The following is a 24628-nucleotide window of genomic DNA, read 5'->3' as shown; positions in this document are numbered from 1 at the left end:
CTATGGAAAGAACCTAGATGTCCATCAACAGATGAATGGTTATTTTACATATATGTGTGTGTGTGTGTGCGCGCGCGCACGTGCACGCAAAAGTATATATAATGGAATACTATGCAGCCATCAAAAAGAAACATAATCTTGCCATTTACAACTATGCAGATGGAACTAGAGTATTATGCTAAACAAAATAAGTCAATCACAGAAAAACAATTATCATATGATCTCTATGATATGAGGAATTTGGGGGGGGGGGTGAGAGAAATGAGACAAGATGGGACCTGGGAGGGAGACAAACCGTAAGAGACTCAATCTCAGGAAACAAATTGAGGGCTGCTGGGTGGGGAGGGATAGGGTGACTGGGTGATAAGACATTGAGGAGGGTTATGTGCTATAGCGAGTGCTGTGAACCGTCTAAGACTGATGATTCACAGACCTGTACCCCTGAAACAAGTAATACATTACATGTTAATAAAACAAAAATTTGAAAAAAATAAATAAAATCTATTCTAGAAGGGCCTGGCTGGCTCATCTGATATAGCAAGTGACCTTGATCTTGGGGTTTTGAGTTCAAGCCTCATGTTGGGTGTAGAGATCACTTCAAACAAACCAGTGAACAATAAAGTCTATTCTAAAAAAACCCTCTACTCAACTATTGTTTCCTCAAGCTACCCCATCACTCCACATCTAAAGAGAATAGCAAACAATCCAGTTTAATTATTTATGCAGTTTCCCAAATGCAAAGCAAATATTTAAGTTTTTATTTGCCTTGAACCCATAATGCCATTTCACATTTTGGTCTACTTTTTAACATTCCCTACACCTGTAGACTAAACTCACTCCTACAGACTAAGCTCAAGCCACAATAAACTACTAGACTTTCTGTAAACATGTTTTGTTATTTTAGAGTTTGTGCTTCTACATATGCTATCCCGACTCTACAGTATCTTTTCCCAGACTCTGCTTTGTAACTGTGTAACTCGGATGAAACATCATCTCTCCTGTGGAATTTCCCAGTTCCCACAAACATCTTTGCTCCCAATACACTTGTGTACAGTTCCATAATAGGGCTGATTAACACTGTACTGGAATTATTTGTTTCTATGTCTTGATATTTTCAGAATCTACAGATACTTTGAAGCACACAGAGGACAATTAAGAGTGTTTTGAAAGACCTCCTGGAATTGCCATATTATTGTAGTCACCACCATTCAAGTACACTGTATGAAGAAAAAACACATGCAACACAGTTAAGAGCTCAGATTCTGAAGCCAGGCTATCTATGCATGAATTCTAGATGTACCCCTTATTAACTGTGTGGCACTGGACAAATTAACCTCTCTTTGTTTTGGCTTCTTTCTTTGGAAAAGGAAGATAATAGCATTTGCCTTCTGAGAGAATATGGACAAAGTGCTCAGAACCATGACTGGCACAAATTAAGTATTATATAGCTATTGGCTATTTTAATTAACATACCTTCTACACAGACCTCAATTTGGCTTGAGTTTCCTTCATTTTTCTCTATTCAAATCTCACAAAGGTTTTAAGTTTGACTTCTGCTCAATCCTTTGATTATTCCAACCTTTAAATAATCACTCCTTAAGTATCTATAGCAGTTTCTGTATCAGTCTACATTTCTACATTCTACATTTCTGTATCATTCTAATTAAAACTGCCTCGCATAATTTTTCATACATATGCCAGCCCCATTTCTGTAAACTCTATAAACGTCCTAGGAATACCTTGTATGTCTTTGTGAATTCCTGTCGCCAGCAGTAAGTCCTTAGTATTTGTTGTGTGAAAAGAGTAGAAACTTCAACTCTGATCATACAATCTTTGCAATCAAAGAAATGGAGAAGACTGTGAGAACATTCCACACTTCTCCAGGAGCCAGACTGCAAATGTATTAGGACTAGGGAGTCCTGGTATGTTAAAATGAAAAGCTCTTTTCTATAGGGGAAAAAAAAAACCCTCTCTGAGGATCAGTTATCAAGTCCGCAAGTTCCCAAACTGTACTGGTGTTATCCTTTACAAGAATTTCGTCAGCATGACAAAATGACCAACTGAGATTACAGGATTTAGAATTACACAGATCTAGGTATCACAGGGACCTGGGCCCTCAGTTTCATTCTCTATAAAGAATATTGCAACTTTTTACTTCATAGGTGTATGTAATAATCAACACTTACCTAACATTAACTGAAGCACAAATTAAATTCCCTTGGAAAAAATTTTTAAATAAACTGAAATCACTGCAACTCATAAAACGTGAAAGAACACGCATGTTTTTCATTACATAAGAAAATATATTACCTTAGCTGGCAGTATTTATAATATTCCAAATTACCTGAGAAACTTAAACATGTATAGCATTGCCAATTAAAGAGACTTGAGAAGAGGGAAAAATTCCACTATAAAACTTATTTTTTCTCACTTTCTCCATCCTTTAATTTTCTTCTTCCACTTGTGATTAAAAACAAGTGTTCAAAATAACCCCTCAAAAGAAACAGCTGGAAAACATGATTCAACTTAGTATCAAGTTGGTTCCATAAATGTATAATCCCATTTACAGCTAAAAAAAATACTTCCAAGTGAAAATTATCATTAATCTAAGAAATTAAGATAATGGCAAACAGCTCAGATGATGATCTGAGCCAGGAATTTCAAATTAAGAGTTGTTCCAACTTGAAGCTGGCAGTCACACAGTCTAAAGGGTTTGTTTACAGCACTGACTTAACCAAAGACTCCAATCTTTTAGAAGTCACCCTGGCATTCTAATCACTAATTATTTCCTAGCAGTGTTAACTGCTGAAAATGCCACTACTACACAAATTAAACCAAAATGGGTGTTCTTCTGAAGGGAAAAATCCCCCAAAAACCAAAATGGCAAGTCTTAGTTCTAACCTGTGATATTTTTTCAGTTGGAGTTATGAATAAAATGCTGTTCATCTACTGAAAAACAGAAGAACCTTGCCACTTGGAATAACCTTTAAGCCTGGGGGAAGGGTGAACTTTTAAAGATGGATTTGGTGCTTCTCAAATACAGCGTTACGCGGGATACATTTAAGAGATACATGTAAAGTGGTAAGAGATAAAAATAGAAAAAACGCATTTAGTTTAAAATATTTTAATTAAAATGAACTTTCAACCATGTTAAAACACTAACTTCACGATGAAAAGATGGCTTTGGTGAAAAGATACTGATTTCCAGGTAGAAAAAAATGAAGAATCAAGTGCGGGGCCAGTGCAAATTAAGGGGAGATAGGAAAGGGCAAAAAGTGGGGATTTGGGGCCGTGGGCCAAAGAAGGGTGTGTGGGTGTGTGTACTCGCGCGCGCGTGTGCTGAAGTAACATCTGCGCTTATGGTTGAGAAATAGAGGTGACAAACTTGTAGAAATCAAATTCAGAGGCGTGTGAACACGGAAAAGAAAAAGGAATGTGGGGGATTTCCAGGATGGAACTAACAAGTTTGGGACGCGCACATTATTGGGGTGCCCCTCTTCCGGGGAAGGGTGGCCCCCTCGAGTGCCTGGTCTCCAGGCCCCAACACCCCCGACCCGGCCCTCACCCTCCCGCTACGCGGCCCTTCACTCGGCCACGGGATCTCCTCACCTCAGGCCGCGGCGCCTCGCTCATCCGCGTCTGTACAGCGACGACTCCCTCCGCCCCAGGCCGGGCCGGGCCCGTCGGGCGCCCAGTCGCGGCCCCCGGGTCAGCTGCGCCCGGGCGTTCCCCGCGGGTCACTCCAGTCCTCGCTTCAGCTCCGGCTCGGTCCCGGTTCCTTCCCGCAGACGCGGCACGCGGCCCTCCTCCCCCAGCGGGGCGTTGCGCCCCCGACCCCGCCCCGCAGCGCCCTCGCCGCGCCCCGCCCCCGGGTTTACGACTGTATGCTGATTGGCTCCAGCGAGACCCGGCGCGCTAGGATATTGGCCAGGCGGTAACCCGACGGCGAAGGGGCGGGACACCAGTCTGCTGCAATTCCCGTAACGCTGCTCTTGGCATCCGGGATTCCGGCGGCTGCGCCCGCGTCGCTTTTCCTAGACCGGATCGAAGGGTTCCCCCCACCTCTCCTCCGCAGGCGGAAGGAGCGGAATGTTCCATTTTTCCGTGGAATAACGGGGTCGTGAACTGGAACCCGGGTGTTTTGTACGCCTGCCGCTCTCCCTTCTCGCTGAGGTCCCGCGGCCTTGGTTCGCGGCCTTCCCCGAAGGACTCCCTCGGGAACAGGGGAGGCGTGGGAGTTTCTCGGGGAAAGTGAAGGACTCGATGGTCTTGACTTCACACGAGATGCCTGCAGATCCTGGTGGCGGCGGCTTCGGTCCAAGGCATACATAAATGAACTTGCCAGAATATATATTTTTTAAGTTATTAAATGAGTTTGTTTGCGATTGACCAGTGAACCCCAGTGGTGGTATGACATGCCAAGAAACTATTTCTTTGCGGTTTGTACCTCCCAATCTGTGATAAAAATACCTAGCAAAGACTAATTTCATTACATACCTCCCCTGCCTGAGAAATGGACTTTCGGGCTCGCTGTGGGGTTTTTTCCCCCCAAAGCAAGATGAGAAACTTGTAAGATAACTCTGTGTGTGTGTAAAGAAACACCCGAGGCCAGGGCCTTCTGTGGAAGAATGGCAGGCTGTAGGAGGGCAATAATGGCTTAATGGACTTCAACAAATTATACCCATAAATTAAACAATTACAAAGTTTTTCATTATATTGAGGATTCAGAAAGAGGAAAACACGACAAATTATGATCTCTTAGTTGTTGATGAAGTACTTTTGAAAAGAAATGGAAAAGTGGCTCTAGTGATAAAGGAGTCCTAAGCAAACCTGGGGATGTGCTGTAAGACAGACAAAGCTACACTGTATTCGGCTCTTGGTGCTCCCTGTCATGCTACAGCTAACCTACAGTATGACTGGATTGTATTCTAGGTTGGCCATTTACAGGGATGTTTAAAACAAACGTATAAAATTTAAATTGTTTATTTAGATCTAGCAAACATTTATTTAGAGGAATGTATAGCGGTTAAGTGTACTTACTTTCTGGTTGCAAATTACCTGAGTTTGCATCCTGGTGCTGCCACTTCCTATGTCTGTGATGGTAAGCAGGTCATCTCGGTTTCTTTATCTGCAAAATGAGAACAATGGTTCAACCTAATGGGATTGCTGCAAAGGTTAAATGAGTTAAAATACTTGAGACTCTCAGTATATAGTAGGTGCTCAATAAATGTCAGCTGTTCGTGGATGACTGTTAAGTCAGTGCTTCCCAAACCTTTTGCATCAAAGCATATAATGAAAATGATGATATTTCACCAGTACAGGGAATAAAGATGGAGGGAATCAATATCTCACAGCACACTAGTCTGCCTTGTGTGCTGGTCAAGAGAGCAAACGACTGAGTCAGTCCTTCTGTGGGTATCTATGTATTGGCCTAACCCAGCCCTAACTTCTAAGAAACTCACGTTTTGTGGGGATGGCTAAAGTCCTGGGCTAAAAGGATGAATCAATATTGGAGAAAGATTTTTCAAAACAGAAAGAGCCCTTCCCCCCTCGGCTGGAATTATATGAGTTTGCAGGCACCTCTTTAGGGTATTGAAATGACCACTTTTCAGTTAAGGATTGTCATAAGAAAACTGTCAAGATGCAACAGTGAGAAAAAGTGACGTATCAATCAAGAACTTTCCATGTATGCCTTAGGATCATTTTGGATTTCACATATATCAAAAGCAGAGAGTGGGGAAGTGTACAGTGAGAGAGCAATATGAGGACAATAAGGTTACTCAGAGCAGGTGAACTGAGCCAGGAAAAAAATGCTACATAACAAAGGTAATCTGTGCTGAAGACCAATTTTGCCTGCTCACTATTTGCATACAGTTGGCAGTGACCAAGACAGCCATTTACTTCCTTGCCTGTGCCCTCCTGTGTTTCTGAAACTCTGTGTCAGCCTTGGAAGGATCTGCATGTCCTGCCCCAGCCTAATGATTTCAGCATCCATGATAATGACTCAGAACCCTGACCTCACGATTTCTCATCTTTCTTTTCCAATCATCTTCATCTCTGTCAGAAGCCCATAGATGTAGTCACTCCTTGAATCCAGTCCTCAGATGAAATTACTCCACCTGCAACATTTTCAATTTTTGAGATTCTCTTCCCACAGCTACCTACTCTTGTATCTCTTTTACTTGCTCTCTCCCACTGAGTCTATGGTTTGTCCTCAGTGTGACCTCCATCTTTGTTCGGAAAGTTTATCAGTTATTTCCTACCTTTGCTTATCTCCTTAAATTGTGGGAACCCTTTTATCGACTTTTTAAACTGCAGTCACCAGTATTTTCAATTCCCTTGACCTTCAGTCATGTTTACCTTATCAATGCTATTTCCGAACTATTTTCCTTGTCCTTGAACTATCAGTCCCACCCCAAAATCCATTCTAGATTTTCTGTTTCAGTATTCCCTGTAAAAACCCAGTACCATCATTTGTGAGCAATCTTCACTTTTCTCCAACTTAGGAGGCAAGCGTATACCTTTTTCTTCTTTTCCCACTGCCTTATTCTTTTAAAAGTTTCCACCTCTGCATTCTTGGTCCCACTCTTTACCAATTTCAGTCCCCTAGTTTTATATTTATCATTATTAGCATAAAATACCTTAGAAAATTTTTAATATTAAATATTTAATCAATGTTGAGTTGGGGACAGTGTTTTGTATGTGTTAAAATCTTTATAACCTAATAGCATCTAATTCACCAAGCAGAATGAAAAGTAATTCAAAATAAATTTCAAAATGAAGCCGTTTCAGCCACACTGTAATCTACTTAATAAGTTTGGGATGAAATATGAACTTAAATCAAGTTGTAACTAAATTTCCAAGCTCAAAAACATGGCAAACTCACTTCACAGCAACAAAACTAAACAATAATGTGACCCCACTTCAAAAATTTCACACAATCACTGTGCATACTGTAAGAACACAACTTGGAGGTTTTTCACAAACCAAACAAAGCCATATAATGAGCATCTAGATCAAGAAAAAGAACATGACCAACACCTCCCAAAGGCCCCTCCTGCTTCCTTCTAGTTATTGCAAAGCCGCTAGTGACCAATATTCTGATTTCTAACACAATAGTTTTATGGCTATTATTTTACAATTGAGAATTTAAGCAGAAACTTCTTAATGTTATCAGTATTTGCTTATTTTATTTCATTGTAATGGACAACTATAGTAGAGCAAGAGAGTTAGAAGTGAAATAAATACTACTCTGTATAAAGGTTAAACATAGATGTAAACTGAAGAGGAGCACTTTTAGCTTCTTGTTACACTAGACCTCTGGGAAACCCTGTCAGATAGCCCTGGGCTTTCAGGGAGCAGGAAAGGCCAGTCAGAAGTGTGAGCAGCAGTGAGATGCAATAGTTTTCCCAGACACATACACAGGATAAGGAAGTCAGGTACTGGGACTGTAACTTTGCAATAGCCCAGGCTAGCTTCAGAGTGTCATCCTGAGGATTTTCATCATACTTTGCTTTTGTTAACTCTCACACAACTTTTAGAGAAGCAAAGGTTCTTCCTTTGTTGACCCTCATATGCAAGAATACTTTTCAGTTACAAAATAGATTCCTTGGCTCCAAGTCTGATACTTATACTAAAACCAGATAAACCAGATAAGAAAGTATCAACATGAACTTTTTAAAAAATATTTTATTTTATGGACTAGTATGGCCAAGAATTCCCAGGATTTTGCCTAGAATTTGGATAGAGATTTGGTACTAATTATATTAAATACTGGATTAGGCAAATATGTGTCTGTCTCCTCAAGAGGAGTTGGCAGTACCCACTGAAAAGGCAAAAATTAAATAAATATACTTCTTGAGATAGCTGGAATTTCTTGAAAATTGTCCTTCCTGTTTTTCCTTTAGAATTTTAAGGTTTGATCATTTTCCAGGATCAACAAATAATAAATGGAATTTAGTGTCAGAGTCAAATGAAACTGGGAACAAAGCTAATCTAGCTCGTGTTTTAAATTATGAGAATCCTTAGTTTGCTTTAAGTGGGCATGACAGACAGACTCAGTATAAATTCTATGACCTCTGGCTTCTCAGTATTCTTTGTGTGATTTCTTCTCCATGAGAGAAGGGATGCACAGGGCCATGTTATGTAAGATGACTGTGCCCATCTTACTAGTGTCTCTCTTTTGTAGTTTTGACAAATCAAATTGCCATGTGCTGGCCTCTATGTTGTATGAAATTATAATACTTCTCTTGGGAAGAGACTCTTTCTTCCTTGCTGGCTTTGATGATGCAGGCTGCCATACTGTGAGCTGTCAGATATGTAGCAAGAAATGAAGGATGGCCTCTGGCCAACAGCTAGTACGAAACTGAAGTCTTCACAACTCAAGGAAGTGAATTTGGCAAACAAAAGCAGATCCTGCCCACATCAAGCCTCGGATAAGATAGCATCCTCAGCCAACAAACTGGAGACTTGTTTGACCCAAAGCAGAGAACCAGTCAAGCTGTGCTCAGACTCTTGTCCCACAGAAACTGAAAATAATGTGTTGTTTTAAGATGCTAGATTTGTAGTATCTGTTGTGCCGCAAAAGAAAACACAGGCGGCAAAAGCTGAAAGCTATTTACATATGTGTACATATACTGAATGCTATCTTTATACATTCAAATCCAGCATTTCTTTAGTCAATAAGAAGATCTGGATCTGGAGAAGGGGATTATATCGAATAGGAGCTTGCTTTGGTGTTCCAAAACCCAGGAATTGAGAGGACCCCAACTGGTCCAATTTATTCAGTTCATTTATTCCATAAACAATTACTGAACATCTACTATGTGCCAGGCACTTAGATATGGATCTGAGTAAGAAACATGTGTTGGTCTTGAGAATCTCAGAGCCTAATGAGAGAAAGAGGTGAATAAGCCAGCAATTACAGCCATGTCCTAGCGCCACAAGAAAGGTGTTAAGAGAACATTTGGAAGTGCTCACACAAGAATACTTAAGGAACTGGGGATTCTAAGAACTCTTGTACTTCTCTCTACCCCAGTCTCACATCCTCTCACTCTGTGGTGGGTTAAAAAAGGCCAGAAATTCTTTGATACTTCTCTGTGGACGGGGTGAAGTCTATTTCCCTGCCTCGTGGATTTAGCTAAGCTTGAGTATGGCACGGATCAACACAGTACAGAAAAAGTGATTCTATGCCAGTTCAGGGGCTGACCTTTAAGAGAAGCTTTCATCTTGATCTCTGGAAGTCCTGAGCCACCATGAAGAAGCCCAACTTCCTTGTGAGGCCATATGGCGAAGGCTGAGATGACATGGTGAGGGAACGGGGCCCAGCTAACCGGTTACCAGGCATGAATATAAAGCCATCTTGTAATATCCATACCAGATCGACCACCAGAGGAATACTACTGTGGTGCCAATCAGTGCCACACAGAGCAGAAGGATTGCCCAGCTGAGCCCTGCCCAAATTCCTGACCTCCAAAACTGTAATACGTAATGTTATTTTAAATCATTAAGTTTTGTCAGGGAGGAATAAACAACCAGAATGAAACCCTCAAACCCATCATGCACAATGCTGAAAATCTGAACATCTCTTTCAATGCCTTTCTATCACCTAAGCCACTTTTGTGTGTCATAAAAGTCCTCCATTACCTGCCCTCTACTTACTTCTCCAAACTTATCTTTATCATAACCTCCAACTCCAGGCTGTTATATTACCAATTTGCTAATGGTTCCTGGGCCAGTTTCCAATATACTGTTTCCTGCTTCTATGCCAAGAAAAGACAGCTTTACTCTGTTCCCTTGCCCTATCATTGCCTTCTTTACTTTCATTGCCCAACTTGATTACCATCTTTCAATATTCATCTTGGGAATTATCTCCACCCCCAGAAATATATCTGACTTCTTCTCCCTTCTCTGGGCCATGAGAAACTCACAGCAAAAGAATGCAAATGATTCCAGATGATCTCCTCTACTTTCTTTTCTCCAGAGTGAGCTAACTTCTGGGGCAGTAGGAAAGGGCTTCTGTCCTCAGTCTTGACAAGGCCTGACATTTGTTGAGATGACCAACAATGAGACCCACTCTGGTTCCTGGGTATCAGGGCCACCACAGTAGATTCTGTCTTTGACCCACCTGGACTCATGGTGTGCATAGTCCACGCCCCTTTCTACTTTCATGACTCAGTGTTATAAGACCCCTTGCACCCTTTGTCAGCTAAATCCTGTGCCCATCCTGAGGGTCCAGGGGCAATTGAGCTCTTCACCTGTGCCTCTCTGGGGCTGCTGGAGATTCAGAGGGGCTACCTTAAGCTTTCCCTACTCAATGGCACTCTATGTGGCCATCTTTAACTTACTACTGTCAAAACACTGTGTGCTAAGAAACACTGCTAGGCTGTTGCCTCCCAGGATTTCATAGGTTAACAGATCCCCAACATCATCATGAGGCTCCATCATCTTCCCCCACCTGAGAACTAACCTCAAGGTAAAGGACACGATAGAGGGTCCTTTTTTTCTTCACTATCTCTGCTTCCCTTGCTTACACTCATTTATCTACTTATGCTCTCCCCAACTAGGGAAGTCTTTATCTGGCCTGCAGGTGGATATGGGTGGGAGGCTGGTGTTACCAGAAGGGGCAATGAACACTGGTAAGCAAACATTCTTCCCAAATCCTTCTTATACCTGACCAAGCCTTTGGAATTTGAAAGCCAAGAGTTTGACACCTTTATTCCCTACAAATGCTGTGATCATTTTTCTGAAGCAATGGGGGAAAGTTAGTAGATGGGGAATGCAAAGAGAAAAAACATAATCTGGAATGAACTTTACTAAAATATTTGAATACCAGAAGGAAGTTTTTAGCTCTCTCAAATCTATGCTCTCTCTTCTCACATCTGCCATTACAGCCATAGGTAAGAAACCCTAAATTAGAATACAGAGTGTCTGCTGTCCTTAATGTGATTTTTGCTGTGTAGAGAATGAGAAGAGGGGAGAGATCAACCCAATGAAAACTTGTTTTCAAGTACCCAGGGCCAGAGCTTAAAACTAAGCATTTCCCCAAGGGTTCACTGACTTGGGAACTGAGCCTCAGAGGTCATGCAGAAAATTTCCAGGCACATTCAAGGCAGCCCACACTCTTGATTGTGGTAAATAAAGGAAAAAAAATTTAAAAGCTGCCTGGCACTGAACTTTGTGTGTCCAGCTCTGGTTCTGCCTGCGGAGCTGTGTGACAGAGGGTCTACAGACCAAATCCAGTATGCATCCTATTTTATTAAATAGCTTTATTAGAATTCAGCCATGCCATTTTCTGCATGTATGAAGACCAAACAAGAAATGAAAGAATGGACAATTCGTCTCATGTGTCTACCGGTAATGGCAGGAGGTGGGAGAAGGGAAACCCAGTTTATATTTCAACCTCTAGGGTCTCTGGCTCCCAGTGGACTGAATGATCCAACCTTATATATAGAAAATGATTCCAAATCATTTGACTGTGATTTTGATCTTAAGAAGAAGAGAAAGTGATTTTTTTTTCCAGATAGGAATAATTTACACTGTTTGCTCTAACTGATCAGAGACAAACTTTCAGTGCTTAAAGAACTACTCATAATATTGCCCTTCCTTGGTGCCTGGGTGGCTCACTGGGTTAAAGCCTCTGCCTTCGGCTCAGGTCATGATCCCAGGGTCCTGGGATCAAGCCCCGCATCGGGCTCTCTGCTCAGCAGGGAGCCTGCTTACTCCTCTCTCTCCCTGCCTGCCTCTCCGCCTGCTTGTGATCTCTCTGTCAAATAAATAAATAAAATCTTAAAAAAAAAATATTGCCCTTCCTTGAGTGCCAGCTGTGTGACAGGAACTCACTATCATAGGCACTTAATATCCCAATTAATCTTTGCAATAAACCAGTGTGGAAGGTGCTGTCATTCCCATTTTATATATGGGGAAGCAAAAGCTCTGAGAATTTCAACAGCTGCCCTAGGCCACACAGCTAGAAATTCATTTCCAGGGACTGGTACCTTCGTCTTTACTGCTCTCAAAATCATGCTCTTTCACTATGCCACACTGTCACCTCACCACATGTTTCACAAATACCTTCTAATGACGTTTGATATTTTGAGCTTGTCAAAATGTAATGGGATAGAGAGCTTTGGAAGAAAAATCTTTTCTATCTACCATGCCCAACCATTGGGGATTACTGTGTGTGAAAATCAGAGTGATAACAAACACTTAGTGTTCAACTCGTGCTAGACAATTTTCTAAGTGTTTTATAGCTTAATTAGCAATTCTCACAATTCTGTGCAACTGAATTGCACAGCTGAAATATCAGCCCCCTTTTAAAGAGAGGAAAACTGAGTCCCAGAGTGGGTAAAGCTACTATCCCAAGGTCTCATTGTTGCTATTAAAGACTCTGGGATTTGAATCCCGAGACTGTGCTCTTAAACACTACAGGAACAGCTATTTATAAAAGCAGAGTGAAAAGTCACTTTTATAATTTAAATTACTGTCAGTATCAAAAAAATAAAAAATAAAATAAAACAATCAGTATCAATTAGGGCTTCTTATACTATAAGTGACAAAATAACCCAATACCACTTCTGAGACTCCAGAGGCTCCAGGCAAGCTTTGATCCATGGGCTCAAATGATGCCACCAAAAACCTGGCTTCTCTCCATCTCCTCCCTCAGACTGGACAGTATGGCTGGAGCCTTGGGCTCTACACAGGGGTCACCAGCATTATTACCATGCTTTCACTCTGCGGTGACAGAATGACTGCTACAGTTTGAAACCCAGCATCACTTACCATTTTAATAAGAGAAGAGTGAAGTCTGCCTTTCCCCCAAATTCTAGCAAACATCTCCTCATGTCTCATTGACTCGAATTCAGCTACATGTCCATGTGCAAACCATGGTGGGGGGAATGAGATAAGATGATTAATTTTAGTCCATTGGGTCCCACCTCTGCAGCTTACCCAAGACACTTGTCTGAGAAAGAGGGGAGGCTGGTTCACCAAAGCAAATATAGGGGATTATTTCCTGGAGGGAGAATGTATCCTGGGCAGGATGCAGCAGTAGTCCACAGTACTAACAGTTTAGAAATGTTAACGTTTTGGTGTCTTCTCTTCAAATCTTATTTTCTAAGAATATTGTTTACTTCTATATCGCTTTTGTATTGTTTCTTCATTTACCATTACAGCCTAAGCAATTTCCCACGTTGTTAAAAGCTCATTTTACTGACTACACTCATAATGCTTTTATTAGCTCAATGAAATCTTCCAACAGATTCCACAGATATAGATTGTGGCAGTAGACATAGCTGGAGGGTATGATAACTTCACATTAGCCTGGGTCTGGTCTTGGAAAGAGTCAGATACCAGACTGCTCCTCAGTACTCTTGCTTCTCCTACAGCCATGCCTCAAGCCCTCTTTGCTTGGCTTCTAGGGTTTGGCTTGTGAGGAAGAGGAAGAGGGGACAGAAGGCTCAGACTTGCCAGAAGCGTGTGGCCCACTTGGCCTTCTCCACATTCTCCTACAGAAAAACTTAAGACACCAACACATGTTCCCTCATGACCTAAGAACTTGCTACCTTGGGTTAAAAGACCGAACGATGGGAAAAATTAATTAGAAGTATGGCAGATTGCAGGTAGAAAAAGCTGCCCTTGCACAGCTTTAAAAACCCTCAGCAGGCCCTGGAATCATCTCTAAAAAGGAACAGTGTTGCCTCTATGCAAATTGTTTTTCATTTTGATTGGAATTTTCACTTGTAAGGGGGCCAATTTCTTTAGCATTCGGCCAAAATATTTTAGATCCTGAATTTGTAGATCTAAACTCATTTGTGCTTCTTCTAAGTAGAACAGTCAGGTTGAACTTGTGGGTCAACAGTTGACATTGTGCCAAACAAAATATTTTCTTCTTTAAGGCAAGTAATGAGTTCAAATATTCTTGAGCCTTCCTTACATAAGGAAATGGATCACATCATTAAAGCTGCCTTAAAGGAAATCTATGATAGCATTTGTAAAGCTAACATTCCAGAAGAAAGGGAATAACGCCAATAGAGAGAATTCTTAATTACTGTTTTGTGCCTTCCGATGACTTCACGTTTTGTGTCAGTCTCTAAGTGAGGCTCCCAGTCATCACATTATGTGCAAGGGTGTACGGCACTGATCATGGGATGGGTGGCTGCTGGTTCTGGTTTCTGTTCTGCCAGGCGTTGGTGGAAACAACCAGTTAGGCAACTAGAGGCAGTCATGACACCTTGTACACACTGGACAATCAGTAACGATTTGTTGTTTAAGACGATGGGTTGAGGAGGAATCCCGGGATGAGGAGATAGAAGACCACATGGTTCTGCCATTTATTCCTTCTATAATTTAAGGTGGGTTACTTGTCTCATCTAAACCACCACCTCCTTATCTGTAATATGGGAATACAATTTATTTCAGCAAGTTATTATGAAATCTAAATAAGATATATATGAAAAGTTGCTTTATGTGGAAAAATAATATAAATGAGAAGATATGTTATTATTGCTATATGATTATTACTATTATTAAATTCAGTCACGGAATGGCCTACATACTGATAAATAAACTATGATAGATAAGCAGGAGTCTGCAGTTTCAGGTCTCAAAATAACAATGAAAACATAAATGTCAGATCTTTACACACACACACACACACAAACATAGAGATACAGACACACACACAGACATACACACAGCAATTTTTTTAGTAGGTGCCCTTTGTAAAGATGAGATTTTTTTCATCTTTCTAGTTCTTGCCACCTATTTGGCAAGTAGTCAAGGCAGGGCTCTCTTTAGATTTCAGAATCACAGCTTAAAAGATCTGGTAGAGACTGCAGTAAATTTACTGTAGAGGGTGGCTGGGTGATGGACATTAGGGAGGGTATGTGCTATGGGAAGTGCTGTGAATTGTGTAAGACTGGTGAGTCACAGACCTGTACCCCTGAAACGAATAATACATTATATATTAATAAAATAAAAAATACAAAAAAAAAGAAAAAGAAAATTTACTGTATATCCAAACTTCTTTGCAGTTGAGAAAATTAGAACTTGCTGATTAGTTCCAATTAGTCCTTGGTTCAAACAAATAGTCAATGACAGAAGTGGGATGACAAGAGCTGATCACATCAAATAAATGTGAGACAGAAATGAATGACTTGGAACAGCCCAGATTTGATGTTAAATCCTGAAGTGATCTTGTCACATTAAGACCCAGAATCTTCTGTCTGCAAGTAAGTGAGGTTCTTGAGTAACTGGCCGAGCCTAATGCATCAGGCCAGAGAGGGATTATTGTTTAGGCTGAGTATAACCAATGGATTTTTGTCATTTTTCTTATATCATTCAATTGTATTATCTGTAAGGATATGGTTTAGAAACCATTGCCATGGTATAATTCTTATTAACTGCTTACACTAAGAAATCACCCCTACCATTTATCAATCAGCCATTATGTGCCAGGTATTCTACTTAAACTGATTAACTTAAACCTCCCACCAATCTGGAAGGTTGGTACTATTCTCCGGTTTTACAGATGAAATCAAAGCTCAGGAGCACCTGGGTGGCTCAGTTGGTTAAGCATCTGCCTTTGGCTCAGGTCATGATCCCGGGGTCCTGGGACTGAGCCCCACGTCCAGTTCCCTGCTCAGCAGGGAATCTACTTCTCCCTCTCCCCCTGGTCCTCTCCTCCATTTGGGCTCTTGCTCTCATTTGCTCTCTTTCTCTCTCTCAAGTAAATAGAGTCCTTAAAAAAAAAAGAAAGAAAGAAAGAAAGAAATCAAAACTCAGAAAAGCTAGGGAAGTTACTCAAGGCCACAGAACTGGTAAATTTCAGAAGCAGGATTCTAAGTTAGGTCTGTAATTTCCTGAAGTCCAGGCTCTTTATGCCACCTACAGCAGTGGGTATGGATGGCTCAGAGACTAAGACTGGTTCTTCCATTGGTGGCCACATTTTCAGTTCCTAGCCAGTCTGAGAACAAGACTGCTGCACAAGAATCAGCTGTCCCAAACCAGAGTTGCTTGCTTAACGTGATTCACACACCAAGATTCTGTTTCAAACAAGTGCTTAGAATCCTTCCCTGTTGCAGTGAATTCACACTGTTTTGACCCTAGATCTCTAAACCTTTCCATCTGATTTTGTCCTCTTGCAATTTTCATAAACACTTCAGGTTCCTTCCTTAAATATGAAGGGAAAGAAAAGAATCATGACAGTCAAATATGGGCACTTGGGTTTGAATTAATATAAGAAATTCATGAATTTATGAATTTATTTAAGAATTATGAATTCTTACATAAGAAATAGAGATCTGGGCAAACACTCAAGCAAAATAGGATTTGGTTCCTCCTTCAGGTTAAGGCATGACAGTAAATACTTTCTGCATAACTAACTAACTGAAAGCAGACCTGTCCTCTCTTTTTCTTGGGAACCAGATACATATTCGAACATTATGCAAAGGATCCTGGAGAGAGATGTGAGAAGCTTTTTGCTATTTGACAATCTGGCCGAAATAATGTTATCTGCAGAACATACGAATTATGCTTTTCTTTGGAAAACCTGACTGCATGTGCAGGGCATATGGGCCATGCAGGGGGTGGGCTGATGACTAAATTGGAGTCGGAACATCTCTGAGTCCGGGCTCTGTAACTTCCTGACTGCGCCGCCTTTGGCAAGTCATGCAATCACTCTGATTCCTCATGGGTAAAGTGGGGCTAAGAAGCGAGATCCCTGGCTACAGCATGAGGACTGGCTGAGGGCCAAATGAGAGAAAAGATGGGAAAGAACTTTCTAAGCTGGGAAGTGCTGGGTAATGCAAGGAGTTAATATCAACCCCAGCACTTCCTCCCTTTGCTCTTGACTCTGTGCCAGTGCCGCTGGGGAAGGTGGGGTGAAAAGTGTTGTGCTGAGAAGAATACGGGTCAGTTTTAGATTCAGATGCTAAACCAGAGCTTCAGCGCTGCAGAAAGCCACATAGCCTGCTCTCTCCAACTGCCCTTAAGATTCCAGTTTCCTCTCTTCACCTTTCACCCATGGCCCTGCCTCTGAACAGGGAAGTGTCAGGTCCTCCTCCCCCAAGCCCACAGGGAGGAGGGAAGCCAGCACTGAGCCACGGAGAGCCTGGCTCACTAAGAACTACTATGGACTGAGCACTTTCTGTATACCAGGTGGGAGGCTAAGTGTTTTAGACACACAATCCTGTGTATTTCTCGTGTCAGAAAATGTATGATTAGTATCCCCATTTTACAGATGAGGAAACTGAGAGAGAGAGATGTCAAATAACTTGCCCAAGATTACATGTAGACAGCAGACTCTACAAAGAGTCAAATCTAGGTGCTCTGATTCTAAAACCCACCTTCTCACACGGTAAACTATGCTGCCTTCTTAGGAGCCAGAGTAATCTCTAGCTCACATCCGTCCTCACTCTTAGCTTCCTGCCACCAATGCAACTCGGGCGGTGGTGTCCAGTTTCTGAAGAGAGCAAATCCCAAGAACAGTGCTAAGGATGGTCCAGCAACTCCATTTTCTACTCACTGCATAGACCTGCCTCCGTGACCTCAAGTCCCCTTCTGTGCGGGTAGCCAAGCATTCACCTGGTAACCTATCTCTTTTTGTTCCTGGGGTTTCTGACTCATGGATGTCATAAAGGTGTCTAAAGCTAGCTTTAGGCCAAGGTAGGAATCGAGTTTTAATCAAGGCAGGGTCTGATGTGGTAGTCACAATCAAGGAACACCTGTGACCTGGGGATGGCAGCTGCTAACAAAGGCAGAAACTGGTGCCAGTCCCTCATCTCCATGGACCAGAGGAATCACCATCTACACTGAGTATTTCCTGAGCATCCTAGAGTGTCACACCCAATGCCAGGGGCCATGTCCTTGCCCATGATAAGGAGCTTTGACAGGAGACAAAGCAGTAAGAGGTAGTATATGATGAAAACAGATCAGTGTTTTGGAAAGCAAGTGAAATTGAATTCTGAAGAAGAGACAAGTTGGGGTAAAGCCTTTATGAGGGAGGCGGTGAACTGGACTTTGAAGGAGGGGTGGGGTCTGACATGAGAAAAGGGGTAGGGAGAGATGGGAGAAAAGAAAGAAAGGATGGCATTGTGGGAAAAGATAATCTGCAAAGGCAGGGGAAGAACCTGCAAAGGCTAGTTCAAGACCAGCGGGAATGAGAGCTCGTGTGGAAGGATGCTTTCCCCTGGTTGAAACAGAAATGGCTTCAACCAGTGAATTCTTTCACATAGCCCAGAGGTTGGATAGACTTCTGGATAACTTGATCCAGCAGCCAAACAGAGCCAGTGTCTTTTCAAATGTCTCCTCTATAAGTTCCCAGATCGTTTGTCTTCAACCCGTAAGGCAATATATTCCTTGTTCAACAAGAGATAGATTGATTTATCTTTTCCAGAAACCTCCAGCTGGCCTTTTTTTTATATTTCATTGGCTCAAACCAGCTTTAGACCTTCCTGTTTCTAAACCCTGATGAAGGAAATGAATATTGTGATTGGCTTACACCAGTGGATCTCAGACTTTAACATTCCTTGGAATCAATGGGAGGAATCCTAAAAGCCACACACTGCTGCCCTGTCTACTTCAGAGTTTCTGATTCCAAAGGTCTGGGGTTACATTCCTAACAAGTTGCCATGTGATGCTAGTGCTGCTGGTCTGGGACTAGACTTTGAGGACTACTATCTTAGAGTATCATTTGGGGTGGAATGGAGGTTGGGGTATCATCCTGTAATGTGTCCTATGATATGGTTAGCAAATATTCTGGTTTGCCTGCACATTTTCTTTTTACCCCTGTTAAGCTACTGTAATTATGTTCCCTTTCATTTCAAAAGTGCCTTGGCCATTCTCACATAAAAATTACATGGTTACCTTACTACTGGAAGCTATGAGATCAAGTTCAAGTCAAAGATCCTTCTTTATAAGTCAGCACAGGCTAATGAACTAGGACTCATCAATAAAATATGTGTACCAATTTGGAGATCTTTGTCCCGTGTCCAAGGACCTAAAAGAAAGAGAGAAAGAGAAAAAAAAAAACCATCACTATGAACCATGTTTTATGCTGTTGGATCTGGACTGATGTGTGTTGGAAGCATTGCTCTTAATTTGTATGGAAACTATTCTCTCCTCATCATAAATACAGCTTTTTATATCCTTTTTTGGATATTTTTTTAATGTTTTGCTGAACATTCTTAAGAGTATAATTCATTTTACTAAATAGTAAGGCATTGACAGCAACTAACTCATTTGTCTTATGCTCATTGACATAATTTTTAGGAAAATACAAAATATATTTTATATTAAGGTAAAATATCATATTTTTAAAACTTTGACCATAATGCAGCTCATAGTAAAACAGAGCTCAGAATTAATAAATAGTGTTGGTTGCCAAGTATTTTTGGCTCATCAGGAACTGAGAGTTTTTATTAAAAATTTACTATATGTGGCAGTCATAGTAAGAGGCCATGTAATTTCTGGAAGAAAAGCAGTGAAAGAATATTCTTATTTTTCTTTCTTAATCTAGTTTCTTTTCTTGGCTTTTCCTGCCTAAAAGCTACCATTCTAGGTATGAAATGATCTTACATATTAGACACCTCTAAGCTTATTCATGGAATCCACTAATGATCTGAGTTTCTTAAGAAACTGGTAACTCTCAGTGTTTGGGATGCAGTTTAAGAATTTATTTAAATCACTTCCTCCGAACCACACACAAAATCATAAACCCACACCCAATCCAGATGAGGATCATAGACATATCGTTGCTCTCTGCAAAACCAAGAATTGTGAAACTTTACTTAATCCAAAATTGTTTGAATTTTGTTGTTTTAAGCCTTTTACTGAACTTTTCTTGTTATGCCAAAATAACCACATATTGTTTCAATCCTTCCAGAGAAGGACAACTTGGGGTGAATCTAGTAGAATAGCAACATTTAAAAGTTTAACTATTAGAATTTTTGAATTGCAGAGTCCCTAGCAGTCTTCTGTTCTAAACGTCCATTCACTACAGGAATCTCCTCCCCAACATCACTGCAAGAATGGTTCTTTGAACTGAATTCTGACTTCCAGTGATAGGAAGGTCACGGCTTCAGAGGGTGGGCAACTGGCTTCAAGGTTGAACAGCCTTAGTTAAAAAGCTTTCTTATAGTGAGTTACGACATGCCTCCCAAAATGTTTACTTTAGAGGGCAACAGACTGTACTGTGGACTGAACTGTGTCTTCCCCAAATTTGTATGTTCAAGCCCTAACACACAATGTAACTGAATTTGGACAAAGGGATTTTTGGAGGTGATTAAAATTAAATGAGGTTATTTGGGTGGGGTCCTAGTTTAGTAGGGCTGGTGTCTTTATCCTCTGCAAGTGCTGAGAAAAGGCCACGTGAGCACACAGTGAGCAGAGGGCCATCTGCAAGCCAGGGAGGGAACACTGCCCAGAAACTGAATAGGTTGGCACCTTGATGTTAGACTTCTGCCTTCCATAACTGTGATAAATAAATTTCTATTAAGCCATCTAGTCTATGGTATTTTGTTACAGAAGCCTGAGCTGGCTAAGACTACATGTACTTGCCTTTTCTATACCAAAGCTATCAACTATCATGCACATTCTAACACAGTCTTTAAAATGAAAATTCACTGTGAGTTCCATTTTTCTTTAAGTGAGAACATTTCTGGATCACTGTCTAGACTGCCCATTTTGAGATCACTCCAGCTTGTGCCTGTCTCATCAAAATAATGTTTTCTAGAACAGAATAGAATATTCTAAGTTCATTCTGACCAATGCAGAATACACTGAAACATTTTTTTCTGTGAGCTAGATTCCACATGTCTTCATGGGCCATACGTAACACAATTTTGGTTCTGATTTTTCAGAAACCATTGTATGCCAGTTAAATTTAAGGCCACCTAAAATTTGCATTTTGTTAAGATGAGCTTCTTTCTGGGCCCTGTAATCCAGAAGGCTCTTATTACCAAGTATGAGAACATATGGGAAAATGTAGAAGATGAAAGAAAATTGATATTTCACTATACAAATGTGAGCTCTAAGGACTGGTTGGTTTATATAATATAAAATCAGTTATATACTATGTTGGCAGGCATTAAATGCTATTAAAAAAAAAAACAACAACAAGAAAAAGTAGAGCAGGTTAGGGGGTGTTGGGACTACCTTCTTCCGGTCACAACATAGCAGGAATCACTGGGTCTCACCAACATAGCTGTTGCTTTTTCAGTTTCTGCTGTCTCAACTCTAGGTGTATGACCGCGACCATTTTAGTCTAGGCATGAGTAAACTGATTAATTTGGAAATTTATTATGTATTTTACATATTTAATATCTCTAATGTAGAGTTGTTGTAGACTGTGGTAATTAATTCAGCTAAGGAAGTATTCATTGAGTGACTCATTTAGAAAAACAGCTTGTGATTTTATTTATTAGTGGTACATCTGATTTTGAAAATGCCTTCATTTAATCAATTGATTAATCACCCATCATTTAGACAACAAATATTTATGGAGTGCTTGTTATGCAGAAATTTGAATCATATGTACATGTATTGCAAGTACTGTTACAGAATTATAAACTCTAGAATTCCTGGGTGTTTACAAAGGTGGAATTAGACATCTAGAAACATCATGAAGTTAAAAATGGCAGTATTTCTAATCCAAAGAATATGGCTGTGGTATGAGCGTTTTTCTTTTTTTGCTTTATGATTATGTAAGAACATGTAGGTTGATCTTACAATATCTTTCTAGTAGATAAATTAGCATGTTTCCTAACCATATACATGGGGGAATTCTGGGAAGATAGATGGCTTACCCTTAGTCACTTAGGGAGTGTTAATACCGGAATGGAAACCTTGGGTTTTAGCATCATTGTCTAGCAACATCTGATCTCTGATCCAGTTACTATAAGAGGTCACACACCTTTGTCTCCAGGCCTCCCTGGGACCCAAGGGGGCCTTTACTATCATACCCACTCAGACCTCACCTGTTTCTGGGGTTCATGTCCTTGACATCAAAAGGCCTCAGATATGAGAAGTTCTCAGGGAGCTAGAGGCTGTCTTTGCCAGTGAGTTTCTCCATCTGGTCCAGGTATCAGCAAGTACAGAAGAAGGAGGGGATATGGGTAAGGGGGCAGGAGAAGAGGCCACAGAAGGAATCAACCATGTTTATTTCAGCTCCTTTATCTTACTGAAGCTCCCAACTTGCAACTTGCTATGTGACCTTTTCCTGTACAATTATGGGCGTAGAGGGCGGTAGGAGAAAATGATAATCACAAAAGAAATCTAGATATGTGACCCTGACCATTTCACTTTTGGGAATGCCATGTTCAGGCCTTAACTTTGGGACATTTTCATCTGGAGATTTTCAACCTGGTTAAAAAATGGGCAGGAGTATTACCACATGGGAATGTACCAAAAATATGTGCAGGAAGGGTGTTAAAACACGAATCTCTGCCTCCTACACTCAACCCCCCGCAAACCCGCCCTCACCAAAGGATCTCATGTGAGCAAAGATTCCTAACCCTGGCTACACATTAAAAATACCTACAGAGGGGCACCTGGGTGGGTCAGTTGGTTAAGTTTCTGCCTTTGGCTCAGGTCATGACCTCAGTGTCCTAGGAAGGAGACCCACTGGGCTCTCCGCTCAGCAGGGTATCTGCTTATCCCTCTCCCACTGCCTCTGTCCCTCCCCACTGCTAGTGCTCTCTCTCTCTGTAATAAGTAAATAAAATCTTTAAAAAAATAATCAAATAAAATTACCTGTGGAATTTTTAAAAAAATTACCCAGGTCGGGCATGTGGGTGGCTCAGTAGGTTAAGTCTCTGCCTTCAGCTCAGGTCATGATCTCAGGGTCCTGGGATCGAGTCACACATTGGGCTCTCTGCTTGGCAGTGAGCCTGCTTCCTCCTCCTCCTCTCTCTCTGTCTACTTGTGATCTCTCTCTCTGTCAAATAAATAAAAATCTTAAAAAAAAAAAAAATTACCCAGGCCTGCGTCCCACCTCCAGGTTTCTGGGTTCTTTGGTCTGAGATACAATCCTGACTAAAGTATTGCCTTAAAGCTCCATGTGCTTTTTTTTTTTTTTTAATTTTTTTCTTTCAGTGTTCCAAAATTCATTGTTTATGCACCATACCCAGTGCTCCATGCAATATGTGCCCTCCATAACACTCACCACCAGGCTCATCCCACTCTCCACCCTCCCTCCAAAACCTTCAGTTTGCTTCTCAGAGTCCACAGTCTCTCATGGTTTGTCTCCCCCTCCAATTTCTCCCAACTCACTTCTCTTCTCCATCTCCCAATGTCTTCCGTGTTATTCCTTATGCTCCATAAGTAAGTGAAACCATATGATAATTGACTCTCTCTGGTTGACTTATTTCACTCAGAATAATCTCTTCCAGTCCCATCCATGTTGATACAAAAGTTGGGTATTCATCCTTTCTGATAAAGGCATAATACTACATTGTATATTTGGACCATATCTTCTTTATCCATTCGTCTGTTGAAGGGCATCTTGATTCTTTCCACAGTTTGGCGACTTTGGCCATTGTTGCTATGAACATTGGGGTACAGGTGGCCCTTCTTTTCACTACATCTGTATCTTTGGGATAAATACCTAGTATTTACAGGGTAAATTGCAATTGCAGGGTCACAGGGTAACTCTATTTTTAATTTCTTAAGGAATCTCCACACTGTTTTCTAAAATGGCTGCACCAACTTGCATTCCCACCAACAGTGTAAGAGGGTTCCCCTTTCTCCATATCCTCTCTAACACGTTGTTCACTGTCTTGTTAATTTTGGCCATTCTAACTGGTGTAAGGTGGTATCTCAATGTGGTTTTGATTTGAATCTTCCTAATGGCTAATGATGATGAACATTTTTTCATGTGTCTGTTAGCCATTTGTATGTCTTCTTTGGAGAAGTGTCTGTTCACATCTTTTGCCCACTTTTTGACATGATTATCTGTTTTGTGTGTGTTGAGTTTGAGGAGTTCTTTATAGATCTTGGATATCAGCCCTTTGTCTAGAGTGTCATTTGTGAATATCTTCTCCCATTCCATGGGTTGCCTCTTTGTTTTGTTGGCTGTTTCCTTTGCTGTGCAGAAGCTTTTGATCTTGATGAAGTCCCAAAAGTTCATTTTTGCTTTTGTTTCCTTTGCCTTTGGAGACATATCTTGAAAGAAGTTGCTGTGGCCAATGTCGAAGAGATTACTGCCTATGTTCTCCTTTAGGATTTTGACAGATTCCTGCCTCACGTTGAGGTCTTTTATCCATTTCGAGTTTATCTTTGTATGTGGTGTAAGAGAATGGTCGAGTTTCATTCTTTTACACATAGCTGTCCAATTTTCCCAGCACCATTTATTGAAAAGACTGTCTTTTTTCCACTGTATATTTTATTCCTCAACTTCATAAAATCTATGAAAAACCCACAGCGAGTATCATCCTCAATGGGGAAAAGCTGACAGTCTTTCCTTTGAGATTAGGAACATGACAAGGATGTCCACTCTCGCCACTGTTGTTCAGCATAGTACTGGAAGTCCTAGCAACAGCAATCAGACAACAAAAAGAAATAAGATATTCAAACTGGCAAAGAAGAAGTCAAACTCTCTCTCTTCACAGACGACATGATACTTTACAAAAGA

General features: G+C 41.0%; 1 protein-coding gene and 1 long non-coding RNA gene across 3 annotated transcripts in view; both read right to left on the bottom strand.

Moving 5' to 3' along the window:
* The window catches only part of IL6ST (interleukin 6 cytokine family signal transducer), a 55535-nt gene extending 51714 nt beyond the window's left edge, over window positions 1-3821 (bottom strand). For both annotated transcript variants that reach the window (XR_013966864.1, XM_080804168.1), the window contains exon 1: window positions 3610-3821. The gene's annotated coding sequence lies outside the window, so the exon portion shown is untranslated. The remainder of the gene's footprint in view (window positions 1-3609) is intronic.
* Window positions 3822-18864: 15043 nt separating this feature from the next.
* LOC308343171 lies at window positions 18865-23768 on the bottom strand. Its single transcript, XR_013966865.1, has 4 exons — window positions 23269-23768; window positions 22750-22933; window positions 21975-22069; window positions 18865-18997 (listed from the first exon to the last, which is right to left on the bottom strand). It is a non-coding gene; the product is annotated as an uncharacterized lncRNA (long non-coding RNA).
* Window positions 23769-24628: the final 860 nt, after the last annotated feature.

Source organism: Martes martes, assembly GCF_963455335.1.
Source record: "Martes martes genome assembly, chromosome: 5".
Lineage (NCBI taxonomy): Eukaryota > Metazoa > Chordata > Mammalia > Carnivora > Mustelidae > Martes > Martes martes.
Note: the sequence above shows the minus strand (reverse complement) of the source record. Positions and strands in the feature narration are given on the sequence as shown.